The sequence below is a fragment of the Myotis nattereri genome (genome assembly GCF_964212035.1).
Source record: "Myotis nattereri genome assembly, chromosome: 16".
NCBI classification, from domain to species: Eukaryota; Metazoa; Chordata; class Mammalia; order Chiroptera; family Vespertilionidae; genus Myotis; species Myotis nattereri.
The window spans coordinates 28,631,364-28,645,467 of NC_138091.1; positions in this window are offsets into that span (position 1 = coordinate 28,631,364).

Sequence of the window (14,104 nt, forward strand, 5' to 3'; positions counted from 1 at the left end):
TGTGCAAGTGAAAGAAGTTGACTAAGTTGGGATATTCAGGCAGGTGGAGACCTTTTCTTTAAAAGTAAATTAGAAATTATATTCTTTCTTATGGCTGCTTTGCAAACGGTAGTGTTGAAAATGCAGAAGGAGGGTGCACTTTAAAGTGTTGGATAGACCTCAGAGCTAGGGGAGTTAGAAGAGAGTTTAATTTTTCATTTTGAACCCTCACTGCCACCCCCCAATCTTCAATCTCTTTTTACAAGTGAGGGCATTTTCCCAGGCAAGTGAAGGACTTCCCAAGGTCACATGATCTCAAATCTCCTTTCTGATCAATGCTTGCTCTGCTAAAATTGCTTCTCAATATGACAAGTATTATTAAAATATTTTGAATGTGCATTCAAACCCAACTCAATTGGAAAGAAAAAGCTCATGTTTAATTGATTGTATTAAAAACCCCAAAAAGGAAAATCACATCATAATGAATCATCCTTTTTCAACATTTCTCGGTGGAATGTAGTGCATGATACACATGCTCAGGAGTTAGACAGGCTTGAGTTTCATCTCAGCCCTGCGTTCTGACCTTGAATAAGTTGCTTATCTCTTCTGAGGATAAGAATACTGAATTTGCAATGTTGTGAAAATTAGCAGTACTGTATGTGAAATGCCTAACATAGTACCTGGGATAGGATAGGTACTAAAATAAAATAGCAGCTTCTATCATGTAACATTGAAGCTAGCTTTTATATAAAGGATGGTGAGGGTTACATAATTTTAGGGACATAGAGAAAATGTGTACTGTGCAGGTGTCTGCGTAAAGAGACTAATGAAATGAGTCTTGGTAAATATAGCATGCTCAGAAATATCAGTTCCTGCCTGCTTTGACATGAGTCAGCTCAGATACTGAAGGCTATTTCAATTACAGGCACACTTTGCCTAGGTCTTGGCCAAATGTGAGCAAGATAGGGGTCAGGGACTCACACTTACAAACTCAGAGACTCCAGGTGATGGAGCCTGGGAATATTCCTTCTGTCCTGCAACATATTAGACGACCTGCTTGAGAGACCCATCCCCATGCTTTTACTGTTTTTCTCCTTATCATTAGTTTGTCCTGCATTAGGCCTGAACTGTTGCCTTGGTGTCCTGATTTGCATGTTGGTTCCTCTAGGGAGCCCAAGACACTTTGCTGAAACTCTGACATCTTGTCCAGTTCTTAACAGTCACCTTTTTCAGAGATGGGCACTGTCACTTGAAGCCTCTAATGCTGCCTGGGGTCCTGCTCCACGTGGACATTACATTTGATACCAGAGAGCTTCCATTAACTGTAGACACAGAGCAAAAGAGTCAGAATAAGCTCAAGGTCACCACAGCCTCTGAATATTGTGATTGGACTGTGATTCACCATTGTCAGGTGCTGATTCTCCATATTAGTTCATATATCCACTTAGATTGTATACCAGTGGTTCTCAACTTGTGGGTCGCGACCCCTTTGGGGGTCGAACGACCCTTTCATAGGGGTCGCCTAAGACCATTGGAAAACACATATATAATTACATATTGTTTTTGTGATTAATCACTATACGTTAATTATGTTCAATTTGTAACAATGAAATTGGGGGTCACCACAACATGAGGAACTGTATTAAAGGGTCGCCACGGCAATAGGAAGGTTGAGAACCACTGTTCTATACCAAGCTAGCTTCTTTCTTTTCTCCCACTAATGAATTTCCATAGTTTCTTCTCCAGTAATTCCTGAGCTAAGAAGTCTTTAGGAGATCTGTAGGTAAAAGAGCAGGTTGATGTAGATATCATGAATGAGGCTGATCTCTGTTGTTGTCTGATGCAAAGCCATGGATAAGTTCTCGGAGACTTATTGTGAAGTGTTAGAGATACAGCTCTTTCTTTCTCAGGAGTTTGGGTAAAGTAGGGACTCATCTAGGTAACACAGGTCATGACTAAAAGTCAGGCCTGCCTTCTTTTGTTGAGCAATGGTTCTTGGACAAGGTTTATGCACCTCAAACTTTCTCCTTTGTTATTCATTCCATCGACCAAATAGACTTCCAGATATGTTTGCCAATGCCTTCAATAGCAGCAAACTGATTAGGAAAACTTAGAGAAACTTGATGTAATAATAAAAAATAAGACCAGTTTTAATTTTGGCCTTTATTTTACACAAATGATAACAGAACCTTAAAGAGGTGTTGAGTGCAATGTCTGGGTGTTGAGGGACACTTGGCTGAGAATGAATGGAACACAGGGGATTAGGTTGCTGTGCACTACTGCCCACATTTAATGTGTGCTTTCTCACAGGCAACAGCAATTGCTCTGGCCTCTGTGGGCTATAGAAGCAGAAACTCTGATGGAGAATTTTCCCCCCAATAAAAGGGGACTATGTTACCCTTAGGCTTGTATTTGGGATGCCTGTTACTACTTGGAGTTATTTTTAAATTAGAAAATAAACCAGGCAGTCCATCCTATCCCTCAAAAAAAATTAGATGTACAAAGATTGTATTTTAGCGCCACCATGGATAAAATGCATGCTTGTTGTTGTTACTCCAGAAGTAGGGGTACATTTCTGCCCCAAACTCTTACTCTTTTTCTGAGTTCCAAGTATGACCAATGACATTACTGACAGGTGCCAAGAGTATCATCTGGAATCATGAGCCACAATAAATGAGATGGGTTAAAGGACCGAAGTGCACAGATGCAGCTTAGATCACTGCAGAGCCACCTCTATTTGTTAAGATTCTTTTGGTCACATGCAACCTAAAATATCCCTGGGAAGATTAAGCACATAAAAAAACAACAATTTTATTGTGACCATAATGTGATTCTTACAGAATTGAACCAAGAGATTAATAACCGAGGCTCACAGGGAAAGGAATGAAGACAGCATGGACACCTTATCTACAGAAATTTGGGGCCTTTTCCTTGAGGTAGCAACAAATCAGTTCTGAGTGTTCTCAGTTTCTGAATGTCGGCATTCCAAATATCAACATCTCACTGCATCATTTGGGGCTAGGTGTCTGTCTTTGAATTAAACTGTAATGGTCAGAGAGGTGAGGTTATACGTGGACAAGGCTCCTGGGACATACCCCTATGGCCTGGGGTCAGTCTCAGAAAAGGGGTATTTGTTGTGAAATGAGGAGCCCCCCAACATTGTATGCTACACACCTCATATTTCAACATTCTCACAATTAAAACATTTGCAAGTGATTAAGTACAGATTGCATGGGAAATGAACCACACACACACACACACACACACACACACACACACACACACACACACACATATATATGTGAGGGTGAAAAAATTAAAGCAATTTGATGCTTTTGTAGCAAAGATGATAAAGTTTTGTTGCTGATGAAAACATTTGTTCTTCAGCTTATAGGATGTTGATTTTGGGTTGGACTGGGTATCCCCCAGATTCATATGCTGAAGTCCTAACACCTAGTATCGGAGAACATGATTTTATTTGGAGATAAAGTATTTACAAAGGTACTCAATTTAAAATGAGGTGATTAGGGTGGGATCTAATGGAATATGACAGGTATCCATATAAAAAGGGGAAATTTGGCCCTAGCTGGTTTGGCTCAGTGGATAGAGCATCAGCCTGCAGACTGAAAGGTCCCGGGTTTGATTCCGGTCAAGGGCACATGCTTGGGTTGCGGGCTCGATCCCCAGTAGGGGACATGCAGGAGGCAGCCGATCAATGATTCTCTCTCATCACTGATGTTTCTATCTCTCTCTCCCTCTCCCTTCCTCTCTGAAATCAATAAAAATAATAAAAAACTGAGTGAAGAATTAAAAAAAATAAAAAGGGGAAATTTGGAGACAGTTGACACAACCCTACCTTCATCTCCTTCTTCTAGCCACCAGAACTGTGAGAGGATACTTTTTTTTTTTTATTGAAGCTACTCAGTTTGTGGGACTTTTTTTTTTTTTATAGCAGCCCTAGCAAACTAATACAATGTTGGCAAAACGTAAAGGGGTTATACACTTAAAAATGACTCCATTAAAATTTGAGTGGTCACAGAAAAAGATGATCTCATCAGCATCTATATTAGATTGTTGAGTTACTTTTGTATGGAAGCCAACTTTTACCTTCATCCCTGGAGTATGACATGGGGACACTGAGTTGAATTCTCAATGTATCATAGACCAAATAAGATAAAGTATGCTGTTAAAGTAAATGGTCTAGTAGTCACATATAGAGAGATGGCCTTGGATTCTCAGGTTATTAGGGAAATGTTCTGATGTTAAGCTATTCTTTTCTCAATTTTGGAACAATTAGAACTTGAGCTAAACAGTCACTGCAAAGCATTAAAGGAATAGATTCTGTTGCATTTTTAGGTCAACAGTGGACTTTTTCTCTCTGTAATAACTAACATTAGCTCAACCATCTGTCCTTTCACCAGTGGACCCATACACTTCACAGACTCCAGCTGAGAAAAGCCTGACTTTCTCTTCAGCAAAATATAATGACTTCCAGTAATTTATAAATGTTTGAAATAGCAAAAAAATTCTTGCAGATATTACAATGGTTTGTGTTGAGGCTACGCTACTCAAAATTCACTGACAGAGGTATGAGAAGGAGAATGTAGTTCTACTATTTAAAACAGGTAACTTCCACAGTTGCTTGGTTAGGACGATGGCGATGAGCTCAATCTGAAATCTTTGTAACTCAGTGCCAGTGAGTTGTGGCTCTTTAGCATAGTATTGCAATAGCACTTATCATAACCTGTAATGATCTCTTTTACATGTTTAATAGTCATCTCCCCAATAGATTTTAATCTCCATGAAGACCAGGACTATATTTGTCTTGATCAACATCATGCCCCATAAATCTAGCAGCACTTGGATTTTAGTAAATTTTTGTTAAATAAAAAGATGATTAAGTATGAAAAGTAAGTGATTAATCAGTGATTATTGCAAGGTATAAGCAAAATATTATCAGGTTTGATACAGAATGTAGATAGCTTATAAACACATGTACTTCAGGACATGAGTCTATACTTCTCCTTCCTTTTTATTTAACAAATTATAATTTTTTTTTTAGTTTGCCAACTTGGATATGTCATATCCTTTCTTTAAAATTTTTAGTTTTCCATTTCTTATAGTACAAAGCTCAAAATGTACAGCAGAAGAATTCTTTTTAAAATATGGCTTCAACCCTGACTGGTTTGGCTCAGTGGATAGAACATCGGCCTGTGGACTCAAGGGTCCCGGGTTCGATTCCGGTCAAGGGCATGTACCTCGGTTGCGGGCACATCCCCAGTAGGGGATGTGCAGGAGGCAGCTGATCGATGTTTCTCTCTCATCAATGTTTCTAACTCTCTATCCGTCTCCCTTCCTCTCTGTAAAAAATCAATAAAATATATTTTAAAAAAATATATGGCTTCAATAAACACAACAACCTTTTTCTTACTTTTCCCTCCCAATATGTTCCTTATAAGCTAGCCAGACAGAGCTGCTCTCAACCCCACGTTCCATGTACTTTCAGAACCATATGATGGTGTTCTTACCCAGAACTGTGTCCCCTTCATCTCTGTCTGCCGACATTTTATTAAACTTGGAAGACTCACCTCAGTGCGTCTGTGGAAACTCCCATAAATCAGTTTTCTCTTCTCACAAAATTAACCAATTCCTCCTCAATACCCGCCAAGACAATGTTTACATAGCAAATAAATTATATTTCTTTGATTGTCTGTGTGTCTTTAGTGTTTGAGAATCTCTTTAGTAAATTTATTTGTGCCTCAATTCCCTGAACCTCTCTCTGTGTGTAGAACATAGTTGGTGCTCAATTAAAGTCAAGTTGATCCTTTCTTGTTTTTCTCAAAATTCTTATTTTTAAATTCATCCTTTCAAAACATATGTGGACATTTGGTTCTGTCCCCATAAATATGCTTAACCTACATGGTGGTGCTTTGCTCATTTGACCAGAGATGACCTAATGTTTTATAGGCCAATATAAGACTCAGACTATTGGACACTCACATTCTCTTTTCAGCTGATTTAAGAAATCAACTCCTAATGGCTCAAAACAGCCTGGTATACATGGCCCATCTCAATACTCTGGGACTATTGAAATTTTAAATTTCTTTCTCTCTATTTTTACAAAATAATCAAGCAAGTAAAATAATGCAGCTTTTCATTCCTATTGTACCCTTAGTTTAATTGACTTGGATTCTCCAGAGTCAATTAAAACTGAATATGTTATCCCATTCAGTCACAGGAAATAGATCCATCTCTCTATTTTCTTTGTAGGTTTATGTCATCTTCTGTGGGGGAATGCCCAAGGCTGTGAATCTAGAAACACACTCCATTTTGGAAAGAATTTTGTTGAACTTAGGCAGTGGGAGTCCTGTGGATCAGTTGGGCAGCTGCTTTACAATTACCACTGGGATGTTCCCAGATTGTTCCCAACATACTGTTAGGGAGTGAGCTCAGCAAACTCCTGGGGCACAGGGGAGCCTTCACCTCTGGCTATGCCAGTTGCCCAGAGAAGTGGCCAATTAACCAAGAAAATGTGAATGAAGAGCTGAGTGCATCCATCACCCTGTAACTGAGTTTTCATGTAGAGTACATGGTTTGGATTGGTGTCATTGATAGGGAACAAAATCTTCTGCATGTTTACTGGCCTTTTAATTGAGAAAATTGCTCCTTTAAAGAACATTCTAACACAGGAAAAATTGTTATAAAAGTGGGAAAAATCCAACAGTATGGCACGCTATTAGAGCAACAAGTATTCATTTCTTTGATGAAGTGGGTCTTCTCACTGTGGATCCAGAGAAATCTCTGGTTCTTCTGCCAAGGAACATATATATCCTTGTTTAGAGAAAATTTCAAATTTTTATCTCAAGTATTAATCAGCTAGTGCTTTAATCCTATATAACAGGGGTGGGCAACCCCTGGCACGCGTGCCAAACATGGCATGTCGGTAACTTTTGCTGGCACGCGAAACTCTCTCTTATAACCTGCCATTTACAATTTTTTTCTTAATATTGACTTTTTTATTTTTCAGATAAATTCAGTGTAGGTTCATCTTAGATAAATAAATAATTTTACATAACAAGTTATCTTAAAGACCATAGACATGGATTGATGAGAGAGGGGAAGAGCAATTTCTATGCCTCTGCCTTAACTCTCCCTGCCTTCCTAGATCCAACCAGTGTTTTGGTTTCAGCCTCAGATGCAACGGGTTTTCATTGACAAGACAACCGCTTCACCTACTTATTCAAAATTTTACTCTATAAAAATGAAACCTTCTCTCTCGCTTTGCCCACCGGTACTAATGAAAGGGGAATAAATTTCTATGTTTCTCTCGGCAGCAAAAGTCCCACTGGTAATATCAAATGGAGTCATAAAGTTTTCTGTCGGACTATCAGTGCACATGTATACATTAAAAAATAAATGTATTTTTCATCATCATATACTGTGTTTTTGTCGCTTGAATGAATTTTATTATTTCTTCAAGGTTCTTCACATACGTACACCTTAAGAGATATCAAGTAGGCGTAACATGTTCTCAAAAAATTAGGGTTGGCACGCAGAATTTTGAGTCAGAGATTTTGCTGGTTTTGGCACACACTCACAAAAAGGTTGCCCACCCCTGCTATATAATAAAGGCCTAATATGCTAAGGGTCTGACAGTCCATTCGACTGTTCAACCAGTCACTATGACGTGCACTGACCACTAGGGAGCAGATGCTCCAACCAGTAGGTTAGCTTGCTGCTGGGATTCAGCAGATTGGGACTGCGTGAGATGGGCCTGCCATGCTCTAGAGCCCTCCTGAGGTCCCTCTCCTGCCTGATCATGCACGAGTGGGGTCCTCCAGCCTGGCCTGTGCCCTCTCTCAATCTAGGACCCTGTCTGAGAGCCAGTTTCAGCCCAATTCCTGCAGGCCAGGCCGAGGGACCCCACCAGTGCATGAATCTGTGCACCAGGCTTCCAGTTATTATTATAACACTTAACATTTGTATATTGCAATGCAGTTTACCAAAATGGTTTTCTATATATTATTTCTGTAGGTTTTCATTTGATTCTATCATTTGGATATCATTTAGAATGGCATAACATAAAGGTTTTGAGAGATACAATTTATTTAAGACCACATAATTACTGTATGGTATTTTCGTTAGTGAAACCTAAGTCTTCTGAGTTCCAAGCCCATACCTTTTCATTAAATAGTATGATATACAGTTAATAATTATACAGCAGGAGCACACACACATCTATAACTATGACTTGAGAGAAACTGAAGAAGATCTATTATAAAACTATTTTTCCTAGTGGCCTTCAAAAGACATGAACATTCTAACAATGGAAAAGCATTATGGTACCTAAAAAAGTCTCAGGCTAAGCAGCTAGAATAATAGCATCAATAGCAACCACCTTGTTGGAGGCATAAAAGATAACCATAATTGAAAGCACTGGAAAAAAGAACTTAAAGGAAAACTGCCCCTTACTTTTACCATTTACATAATCGAGGTGTTTGGAATTTTAATGTTTAGAATTTAAATGAGAAAGACATTTAAGGTTTGACTACAGGTGCTTAAACTGCAATTAAAAAGATTTAGAATTCTGACCAAAGAGAAAGGATGTGCCTTTAAAATTGAGACCCTTTATAACTGGAAATCAATCAGTTACCACTCAGATTTTTATGGGTCCAAAGTGAGTTGCACTTTTCCTAGTTTCCCCTTTATTCTAAACTATACCCATTAAATGAGTCCAAAATAGTATCTAAACAGATGGCTATTTGCATAATTAAAAAAGAAACACCATTGTACATGTCACAGTTGACCTAGTATTTCCCCTGGGGTCCTGTGGTCTCTGAATGAAATGATCAAAATGACTGAGAGGTCCTCTTCCTGATTAGGGTACAAAGTGCAGGACAGAATCAGTGGAGAAGATTAAAAATCTAAATTGATTCCAGTTTAGATTTCAGCTAAAGTATTTATAGGTAGATTTTGTTCATTTACTTAACATTTACTGATCATCTATTCTGTGACATGCACTGCATTAGACCTTGAAGAGTCAGAAATAATCAGAGCAGATATGTCCTTGCCCTTAGGGAATTTAGTCTTCCTGGGAAAGAGAAGAGACACTCCCTAAGCCCAAGACGTCCTGCTCATATACTGGTAGATACCAATCTAAGGTTAATTTGTGATCTAAAGAGTTTTCAATTTTCTTTTAAGACAGTGGTGTCAAACTGGCTTCGTAGCATGAACTGAGTTTTAACAAATAAAGAGGTATTCCATGGGTCCAGAATATTCTGGGCAGAAAGACAAATACCATATGATTTCACTTATATTTGGAATCTTAAAGAACAAGATAAACAAACAAACCAAACACAGACAGACTCATAGATACAGACAGCAGACTCATGGTTGCCAGAGGGTAAAGCAGTTGGGGGCCTGGGTGAGAAAGGTGAAGGGATTAAGAAGTACAAATTGGTAGCTACAAAATAGTCACAGGGATGTCAAGTACAGCATAGGGAATATAGTCAATCTTATTGTAATAACTATACTGTATATGGTGCCAGGTCAGAACTGGACTTACCGAGGGGAACACTGTAGCATATGCTTGTCTAACCACTGTGCTGTACACCTGAAACTAATACAAAATAATATTGAATGTAAACTGTCATTGAAAAATAAAATTTTAAAACTGTGAGAGAAAAGAGTATTCTGGCAGAGGGAGATTGAGCAGGATGTATTCAGTGACCTGGAGGGTATTGGGTATGACTGGGGCATAGGATTCAGGTGGGGATGGGAGAAGGAGCTGGGAGGGAAGATATAGGACTGGAGGGATAGGAGGAGCCAGATCATGGAGGGCTTTGCACGCTGTGCTTAAACACTGAGACATTATCCCGGAGGCTTTAAGGGACCATGGAAATGCTATTTTCATTGTTGACTCTTGGTTCTTGAGTCTGGCAAAGAAAGAATTCAGAGCCAGGAACTCTGGCACAAGAGGTTCATTTAAACTTTTAGAAAGAAAGACACAGGGTAAGAAAAAGTGAGCCAGCTGGGCTGCATGGGTTCAGGAAACAAGTCACAGAGGCAAAAGAAGGGCCCTTGGAGCTTAGGAGAAAGAAAGCGAAGGATATGCACCTGAGAAGGGGGGGAAATTGTGTGTGTGTGTGTGTGTGTGAGAGAGAGAGAGAGAGAGAGAGAGAGAGAGAGAGAGAGAGAGAGAGAAAGTTCACACAAATATGCCCTGGGTCCTTTGTCTGAAGGGTTTTTATCTGTTTTCTAAAGGCAGGAATTTTAGGGGAGATTTCAGGGGAGGATCTCAATAGAATATTAATCAGCTTTCCAGGTATGTCCTTTCAGGGTCCTGGTCCCTACTGATTGGTTGGTGCTAGGGTAGGGGGTCATTAGTCATTACATCTGGTCCTGTGTCTGGTTTTTCTGATTTTCTGGGCCTGGAGGTAAAACACAACTGAGACCTAGACGTTATCTCTAATTTGACCAAAATTCTGATTCTGCTAATCAGAACCTCATTGTCCTGAGGGCTCAATGCTTAACGGTGTGGTCATGCAGGGAAGAAGGAGGGGTGAGTCAGGGTGCTGGATGAGGCCAGTTTGAATCTGCCACCTGCCTCAGTTTCCCTATTCCAGTTGTCAAGTGATTTTCCTGGCCTCCTACTATTCTGCCTCAGAAAGATGTAAATAGCCAGGTGCCAATCAGCTTTGACATTGAAGGAGATGACTCTGGCAGGCTTCTGATGAAGGACTGGAAGGCGTAAGCCTAGTGGCAGTGGGACATTTCAGGAGACTTTAGGAGGAGTCCACTGTAAAGATATCGAAGGTCTGTGCTAAAAGCTTGCATTTTTTAATTGTTTCTAAACATTCTCTCTTTTTAGGTATTCCATGAGATGTGCCGCACTCCTTGACTATCTTTCATATCAGCTACCCAGGCAGATGAGTAAAAAGCAGGAGATATGTTTTGTCCAAGTCACCAGAACAGAATGGTACATAGAGACCCACTTCTAGCGCCCCCTCCCCAACCCACCCCCAGCCCTCAGAGTCAGGGACCTGAGGAAGCATTGAGCAAAGAAAGACATTGCAATTAGGTTTTTCATTAGTGGGGGCCCAAAGAAATAGCTGAGACTAGAGGTAATGTTCAGTCGGTGAAGCAAATGAGAGCGAGCTAGAGAAGAAAGAAAATGCTGAGGAATCCAGACACATGACCCTTACAAGCCCCAGCATATGAGTGAGAGCGAGACAGGAGAGGAGAGAGGGAGTGGGGTTTGGAATCCTCACTTTTATTTTAGGAAATCTAAAATGGTTGGGTGAGAGACACTGGCAAAATTTAAAAAGTCCAATTGTTCCGCTGAGAAAAACAGGAACACCCAAGTAGAACAAATTCAGCCCTATACCCCCTTTCTTTCTTCCCGTAGAAGGAAAGGACCTTTACATGGGTTCTGATAGGTGTCTGTGAAATTAAGATAAAAAGGAACAAGGAAATGAGAGGTAGGACCTACTTTGAAGCAGTGGGAAGATGTTGCCGCTGTGCTTAAGGACATCATTCTCCTGCAGGGACGCGAGGAGGGCTGATGATGATGAGTTCAATGTTCTGGAGACGGGCTAATGTGAAGTAGAGCGCTGGTGAGGCATCTGCAAAGATGAAAAATTTTTGTTTAAAACACCTAAGGCCAGATTCCCCTGTGGCTCATATGGTGTGTAACTTAGATTTCCAATTTCGTGCCCCGCCCCCCGCCACCCCCCAAGTTCACTTAATGTATTGAAAAGGTGTTAAGACATGCACACTGGGAAGTGTCTGCTAGAGCAAAAGATATATGTACAAAGCACTTGAGAGCAGAAAGTCGTGGTAGGTCTTAGAGATGAAATGCAGTGGGTTCAATTAACTGTATTAAAAATAAATAAAATGCAGAAGTGGATTTAACAACTCACTCACATTTTAAAAGGCAGTGTGTTCCAAATAGGAGAGGGGAGCTCCATTATGATCTAGGGACATCAAAGAGTTCTTTTTTGTTGAATTTACTGGGGTGACATTGGTTCATAAAATTATATAGGTTTCTGGTGCACAATTCTATAATACATCATCTGTGTATTGTACTGTATGTTCACCACCCCAAGTCAAGTCTCCTTCCAGGTCCAAGTTTTGTACCTTATCAATGAAGAGGTTGAAGAGAATGAGGAGATACTCGGTATTTAAAAGTCAGCAGCACGGGGCTTTGATTCTGCCTCATTTCTCCGCATCATTAGGGATTTTTGTCCCTTACTTATCTCTAGTGCATTGCTAGCTGAATCCTCTCTTGTAAATCCTGGAATATTAGAACTGGAAAGGACCTTAGAGACCATCTGGAAAGTCTCTATAAATGGGGAAACAGAAGCCCAGGGAAAAATGGCTAATTTTCAGAGTTTGATGACTGTCCTGGTAATAGGACATTTATGGACTCTAGATTCAGAATTTCTCAGGTTGGGGAATCGGGAGGGGAGGAGCGGATATATTGTTTTCCGGGTGCCTCTTCCAAAGCAGCAGTTACAGGGAAAGTCTGTTCTATAAATTTCCCCGGTTATCAGAATAAGAGTGGAGCCATAGACAGCAAAAGGACAGTCTCCCCGTTTGCAACCCTGAGACCGTTAACTTTCCAAGTTCAAAGAGGATGTAGCTTTGCTCTCTTGCTGGCATCCATGAAAAATAGACAGGCAGCGAAAACTTTATTCATGCAGTCAGAGGCCAGAATAGTGCTTAGGGGATAAGAATCTGTCCCTTAAGGTTATGGAGATGAAGCAATACAATCCAAACCCCAAAATAAAGTAATTAATTAAATTAAAAGACAAGGGAAGAAAATAATCTCCTTCAAATCTCTTGTTTTCGTTTTCCTAATAAAATATGGATGAGGATAAGTTATGAATTATTTTGCTTTCTTATCTCCCCTCTAACTCCTAGTGTTTGTTACCTCAGCCAAAACTTTCCCAAATTATCTCAGCACTGTGATTTTTTTTTTTTTAAGAAATGGTAAAACCATTGCCATTCTAAGTTAAATTATTCCTGCTATTGACATGCAACTGAAATTTTATCTTGTCATTGATGAAATCTGTCACTACCATGATCCACTCAAGCTCTCAATGTTGCCTTCTTGCTTGCTATGTAATGATTTGGCTTTGCTGAAAAGTTGGGAATCTTGGCTCATTTATGCAGAGTCCCATGTTAGTAGTCAGTTGACCACATGGATAAGTCAAGGTAGAAGAGAGGCTCCCTTTCTTTAAATGTAAAAGTTTAGCTATATCTTCCTTGTCCCATTCACTTATTTAACAAATGTTAACTGAGCTGACTGTGTACCATACTTACTGTTTGCTCAGCCTGAGTTGCTTCCTCCTATGCTGTCCATAATCTTCTGAAAGCACACATATGACTCTGTCACTCCCTTGCTCAAAAGTCTTCAGTGTCTTTTCTTTGTCTATAAAAAAACCCTCTAAAGTTCTTAGCATCCTTTTCTAGGATTTGACCCCTACTTAAGTCTTCAATCTCATCTTCTACCAATTCTGTTTTCTACACTCTTGTCATGCCATCGTATTGACTATTCTCATTGAATATACTGATATTGCCACTCTCATCCACCCAGGGAATCTTATCTCATGTCTGAGAACAAAATCCAATATCTCAGCTTCTAGGCAGACTTTTCTTCTCGTTCTACCACTATACCAAGTGCGTTCTTTCACTCAGTCAACAAGTATTTTCTGAGAGCTGCCTATATGTTAACTTCATTCTAGGTATGACTAACAGTCCTTGTGGTCAGAGAGTCATGGGGGAGACAAACCATTATTAATGAATTACAATCATGGTACATGCAGGATTCTTCACGAACATAAAGCTAGGAAAGCAGGCCCACTATTGGGGGTGTTGGTGTCCTATTATAGCACCTATTAAACTCTAGTACAACTGTCAACTTATTTCCCTCTGTCACCTATACACATGAGTTCCTTAGGGTTAGGGATTCCTCTTACCAGTGCCTGACAGAGTGGCAAACACATGTTAGGAACTCAGAATATGCTTTCAAATTCAATAACTTATGTAAGTGGCCAGACCTCAAATTTTGCCTTCCTATCTGGAAAAATGCATTATTTACCCTATGAAGTAGGTTTGATTA